The sequence below is a fragment of the Misgurnus anguillicaudatus genome, chromosome 15 (genome assembly GCF_027580225.2).
Source record: "Misgurnus anguillicaudatus chromosome 15, ASM2758022v2, whole genome shotgun sequence".
Lineage (NCBI taxonomy): Eukaryota > Metazoa > Chordata > Actinopteri > Cypriniformes > Cobitidae > Misgurnus > Misgurnus anguillicaudatus.
The window spans coordinates 10,967,202-10,973,892 of record NC_073351.2 but is presented as its reverse complement, the minus strand read 5'-3'; the positions used below and the strand labels follow the sequence as shown (position 1 = coordinate 10,973,892).

At 37.2% G+C, this 6,691-nt stretch overlaps 1 long non-coding RNA gene across 1 annotated transcript in view; it reads right to left on the bottom strand.

The window, feature by feature from the left end:
• Positions 1–3,420: 3,420 nt before the first annotated feature.
• LOC141349777 (uncharacterized) overlaps positions 3,421–6,691 on the bottom strand; it is a 45,948-nt gene continuing 42,677 nt past the window's right edge. Inside the window, exons 2-3 of the long non-coding RNA XR_012357806.1 lie at positions 3,662–3,782; positions 3,421–3,567 (exon numbers count right to left, since the gene is read on the bottom strand). This is a non-coding gene — a long non-coding RNA (uncharacterized lncRNA). The remainder of the gene's footprint in view (positions 3,568–3,661; positions 3,783–6,691) is intronic.

Here is a 6,691-nt window from a genome sequence, read left to right as displayed (position 1 = left end):
AAACAGAAGGCTAAATAGGTGGAATAGTAAACTTTATAAATGTTAATGTCCTGAAATAAGACAGAAGTTATGATGTTTGAAGCCTCTGAAGGATGCAGGCTTTCGTTTGAGAAACTGCCTTTGAGGCCTCAAATCACCCACAATTCTTTGCACACATTACAAAATCACCTCTTGAATCGGCTCTTACTTTGTCAAATTTTATTTTATATTTGAAATGAGTCTTTTTCTGTGTTGTTTGCTATAGTGGTGTGTTTCCTAAGTGGTTCTTGAATTTATTTCATGTGTCCTGGTTTCTGTTATCAGTGTTTCTTGGATTTAATAAATGTTTTTTTACTGCACTTGCATCCAGGACAATAAATAGAAAAACCCAAATTTAATCCTTTTAGCCAAAAAAAGATTTACAGTAGAGATTCAAGAGGAGGATTTTCGTGGCATTACAATTAACTCAGAGGTAAGATTTATTGTGACCGGACTTCTCTTGGATTCCCCACTCTTGCTTCACTCCATTACTAAACCAATCTTCCCTTTCCTCTCCATACCCAAAAGTTAAAAAAGTTGTATAAAGTTTGTTAATTGTTTTCCAGCAATATTATGTCTGTGCCTCATCTCTCTGCTACATTTATTGAGGTACAAAGTTCAGCAAATACATTCATTTGTTGAGGTGCACAAAGTCCCCTGAGCTTAAAAGAAGCTTTCGGGTTATAGGATCATCTCTGTTTCCGTATTTTTAGTTTCCTGTAACATAAAGAGAGATTGCAGGACAGTGAGAGTGAACTTCTTTTGCCAGACCCTTCTTTACTTTTCTTGTATGTTACACTTTATTAGTTGTTGCATGGTGTCTTTAATCCTGCTGGTGCTGTGGCCCTATAAAAATTCACTAATCATATATTGATATATATTCAGCTATTTTCTCTTAAAGGGGTCATATTATGAGATTTTTTAAAGATGTAAAATAAGTCTTTTGGTGTCCCCAGAGTGGATATGTGAAGTTTTAGCTAAAAATACCCCACATATGATTTCTTATAGCATGTTAAAATTGCCACTTTGTGCGAGCAAAAGTGTGCCATTTTGGGGTGTGTCCTTTAAAATGCAAATGAGCTGATGAAATGCAAACACTGCATTGCAATGATAGTGGTTTGTTGAAATTGAAACTCAATTATGCTGTCATTTATTTTTTCTCTCTCTCTTTCTCTCCGCACTAAATGGCAGTGCCGTAGTTGGATAGTGCAGATTAAGAGGCGGTATTATTGTAATAAACTTGCTAACTACGTCACAAAACAGGCAAAATCTAAACAATCTATTTTTTCCACATGCTTGCAGAGAATGGTTTACAAAGACTAAGTTACTGGGTTGATCTTTTTCACGTTTTCTAGGTTGAAAGAAGCACTGTGGATCAAATTATAGCACTTAAACATCAAAAAGTCAGATTTTCACTGTATGCTGTTGCCTCTTAAAGAGGACATTTCATAAAAAGCTGACTTTTTGGGTCCCCAGTGCATGCTTCTATTGACCTATAAAATGTGAACAATATCAACCCAGTAACTTAGTTTTGGTAAATCATTCTCTGCAAACATGTGTTAAAAATAGGTCATTGAAATTTGGCTTCCCTTGTGATGTCAGAAGGGGATTATACCGCACCTTAATCTGCACTATCCAACCATGCCACTGCAATTTAGTGCAGAGATCAGCTCATTTGCATTTAAAAGGACACGCCCAAAACCAGTTGCTCACACCTACAAAGTGGCAATTCCAACATGCTATAATAAATGATCTATATGATATTTTGAGCTAGGGGACAGTCAGGGGACACCAAAGATTTATTTGACATCTTAAAAAAGTCTTGTGAAATGTCCTCTTTAAAGTGATAAAGGGTTGCTCTGGCAGTCTTCATGTTCAGACGTTCACTGGAACTAAACCATAATGAATATGTTCAGTTGGTCTGTCAACCCAAAACTTAACCTTAACTTTGCTAAACCCAATTCAACCCTTAATACAGACTACAGGCAATGAAAATATTATAACGCCCTTTTTGAATTTGTCTTTGAATTGTGACAGAATCATAGCGTGCAGTGCAGACTTACTGTACGAAATTCCAATGCAATTCAGCACCTTAAAGGCGGAGTCCATGATGTTTGAAAGCCAATGTTGATATTTGAAATCACCTAAACAAACACGCCCCTACCCCAATAGAATCTGGACCTTCTGTTGATAGACCCGCCCCACACATACGCAAACCGGCATTTGATTTGATTTGATATAAGTGTGTTTTGGTAGTCGGCTCGTCTCCTTTTCCAACGCGTTTTTCAAACATCGTGGACTCCGCCTTTAATGTTCAAAGAGTTCGAAATAATTTGACCGTTAATAATTTTAATTAGACAGCTGTTGCCCATTTATGCTCAATCTTTTGACTCATAAGCAATTGGTTCATTAGAAATATTTCATAGATTTAAAAGCGTCCCATTTAAGTAAGCAAAAGACTGCCTGCAGTATACAATTACGTGACCAGATCCATTGTTATTGGATTATAATGACAATGTGGTCTGCAGGATTTATTGTTATAAATTGCACTTGCAAATGATCTTGCTGCTTTCCTTGAAGCATGTTGTAGTATTCTAGGTTTGAGGAGTAACAAATGCAATACATGTAATAAGTTACATTACTATGCAAAGTTGTATTCGGCGACAGTTACATTAATCTGTTATATTACTACCGTTGCAAATAAAGCTTCCAGTTGTGAATACTTATAGCTAGATCTGCACTTTAAGGCCAGAATAAGAAAAAGTATTTTACTTAAAAACACATCTGATGTTGCGTAAGTTGAATATCGCATATGGTCAAATTCGAAAGTGCTGCCAATTCCATTGCTTCAGGACAATGATTTATGGATTATTTACTGATTACTGATTTAATTTTATTTTAGTACAATATTATTCATTTGTATTTTTTAAGCAACTCTCTCATCTTCACCATTTCAGTGATGAGATATTTCAGCACTGCGTTGGCTCTTCGGCAAGCGCAGAGATTTGTACACATAAGTGCTAAATCGCTTTTCTGAACCATGTTTGAATTCTTCATTTCAAGCAGCTTGCCTATAATTGCATCAACATCAGTGAACACAGCCGACATCTGTCGAAGAGGAACTGCAGAACAAACATGACTTTATATTGAATTTGTAAACATGACAGTAAAGGAAAATACAAGTAGATGTGAATTTGCTGATAAGGTGGATTTATGGCCTATAGATGGGGCTAACATGAGTTATCCATCACGGCATATGGAGGTTGGGGTTGAAAAAAATACAATTGGTGATTAATTGCCAGCGTGTGTTGAATGTGGGCTGGAATCCATTATTTATGCCAGTACCTCAAGTGCAGTGAAATATGTTTATTCAAAAATACATTTGCATAAGACTACCTTGCAGATACTTGGCTCATTTTGACTGTCGTACGGTGTTACAATCAAGCATCAGTAAAGTTCCTCCAGAATTGGCAATTGCTGCGACACATTTTTAACAACCAACTTTTGTTTTCGGCGGACATGGCACCATTGTTTTATGGATGTGATGCACTATAAAAATCCAGGATTTTTGTCAAACCAACATATCAATATATCAACAGATAAATGCAAGAAAACTGTAGCAGTAATCATTTGACAGCTTTACCGTTTTTTTTTGTCTGCTCGACGTCTTCCCGTCTGTAATGTACATTAACCGTTGCTTTCTCTGTCTCGTCACTTGCTCAAGTTCAGCCACTTATGTTCAGCTGATCAAGCTGGCAGCTCCGCTGTTCACGAATAGAGACAGACACAGTTATGCAAATTTAAAAACCACGCCCACCGGTGGGGAAAACAATCCAACCGTCTCCATTGACTTTGTATTGCAAGAGGCCGCCTCCTTGTCATTTCTGGCTTATAACAAAAATAGAATAATGCCTAAAAGCTGCTGTGCGTCAAGATGTACAGCTAACAAGCCAAAAAACCCAGAAATAAGTTTTTATAAGCTGTCGAGCCGTAAAACCCAGCCTTTAAACAGAAAAAAGTGGATCGCCGACTACGTTTCCCTCTAGTGGGCGCAATTCTACTAATGGTAGTACTATGAAAGCACACAGCAGCTTTTAGGTGTAAGATGTAAAATAAGTATTTGATGTCTCCACAGTATGTGAAGTTTTATATAGATGATTTATTATAGCATGTTAAAATTGCAACTTTGTAGGTGTGTGCAAAAATGTGGCGTTTTGGGTGTGTCCTTTTAAATGCAAATGAGCTGATCTCTGTACTAAATGGCAGCATAGTGCAGATTTAAGGGGCGGTATTATTTCCTTCTGACATCACAGGGGAGCAAAATTTCAATGACCTATTTTTTCACATGCTTGCAGAGAATGGTTTACCAAAACAAAATTACTGGGTTGATAGAAGCACTGGGACCCAATTATAGCACTTAAACATGGAAAAAGTCTTATTTTCATGATATGTCCCCTTTAAAACGTCCTTTGCAGATGATGTTATAAATCTCTCTTACATTTTTAGCTCCTTCCCTACAACCATCTGTCATATAAGAAACACTTTTCATTGGCAATAAAATCCTGTTTTATTTAGAAACGATCCGATTATGCAAGCATAATGGATTATGAACGTCATCTCATGTTGACTTTTCTAAATGCCAGCAACTGTTCCAAACTCAGTATACAAACTTTCATTTAAACCCAGAATGTTCAGTCTCATTTAAATGGGTCACCTTCCCCATCATTCCCTCTAATTCTTATCTTTCCTCATCACAGCAGAAGGTTTCACAGACTGAATCACTGCAGCGTAGAGATGAGAGAGAGATAGAAAAATGAGAAAATGTAGATTATAAGCACACAATCATTTATCTTGAATCTGTAAAATGGCATCATATTAGAGTCATATCTTTGGAGTACCGCAGCAGATGCATGTAGATATCGCTGCTCGTGTTTCAGAGCCAGGATGTGCTTTATCATTCCAGGAGAAAATGTTGCATTCATCTTCTCTGAATTGCCTCTCTTGTTATCGATAGGAGATACTCCAGATAGTGGTGTCAGAATGCAGGTGGTTGATTTTGAGATATTTCGGCACAGTGGTGCTTTTTTAGATCAGAAAGAAGGCAGCGGTGTGCAAGCTTATTCAAATTCACAAACAGCAGGATGTTGCATATTGTCAAAACAGAGAATTTTAAAATGCCTCTCTGAAATATTTGATCCTGATTGGTCAAGTCATAACATTAGATGACCAAATTTTCTGCATAATGGATCTCTCACCTTTTTCTCATTTTCCCCTATTTATGAAAATATAAAGCCCGTTTCTGTCCAAAAAATGCTCTTTCGTATGAAAATGTCACTGTCACTTACTAGCAATGGCAAGTCTTAATATTTACTGTAACATTAACTAAAGCCTGGCTATTTAACAAAAAGGACAAGCCCTTCGATGTGTGTTTCAATAGGAAATAGGGTTTATTTGTATCATCAAACCATTTTATGAGCCCTTTAACTTTAATTTGAATCAAATTCTTAAAGACAGTAAAAATAAATCCCATGTAGTTTTAACTAATTACCGAATGATGATCTCAGTTAAACACTCACTGTAAAACTGATTTCCACAAGCCTGAGCCTGAACAATAAACACAGCTGATGTGATTAACCAAATTAAAACCAAATTAAATGTTATAAAGTTAGCTTAGTAATGTGGTAATGACATGAAAGTAATGTATTGAACTTGAAAGATTACAAAAGCTTGTGCAAATAAGAAATCAAGGCAGCACTTTCATATCTGTTGGACCTGAAGGAAAAGAAACACAAATCTCCTGAATAAGTATGAAGTTAATCTGCAGTTGTTTGACTGTAATGTGACATTTATAAATAGTTAGGCCTTTGTATTTTGACTTTAAACATCCTGGAAACTATTTAAGTGCCTTTGCTGGTTTATTTACTTGAATAATCATTCATTCAAAAGTGTTCATATTTGCTTCAGATAAAGTCTTTGTTTTGTATGCTGAAAAATATGCCTTTTAACATTCTGCAACACTTTATGGCAGTGGCTGGCGACTTATTAAAATGTTTTTCTATGGGCAGTGAGCGTTATGCGAGCATCCCACCTAACGTTTTGTCCGCCTCCCATCCCACGCGTTTTTCCAGGAGTGATCCGACGGTACGTTCACACAGGGCGAAAACGTTAACGCTTGATGGAAGGCTTGTCTGGAGTGTGGCCAACAGCCAATCACAGTGGCCGCTACACATGCTTCGGTCTTCCATAAATGTAATTGGCTGGCTTTGCCTAGGTTATTTGCATAAGGCAATCTGACTGGCTGATGCACACATTCCTGCTTTGAAAAGTTGAGAAATGTTCAACTTCTGCCGCAAGCAATGGCAGTGAGACTGAAAGTGAATGGAAAGCGTTAACGCTTACGCTCCGTGTGAACGTACCGTGAGCAAAAAAGTGGCAGACTTCATTCACGTTTTTCCATTGTCCAATCGAATGAGGGGAGAGGCGGGCCTTTCGTTGTGCTAACAGAAGTTTAGAGTTTCTTGGAACAACCGGAGACTGCAGTCACTCATTAGTCCCATTAGTACTGGTAAATAGTCTTTGCTGGTAAATTGCAGTTAACAGGTCATGTGTGAACAGAACCTTTCTGGAAAATCAGTGCTGCCAATTTACCATTAAGAGAGGTTGTAAGATTACC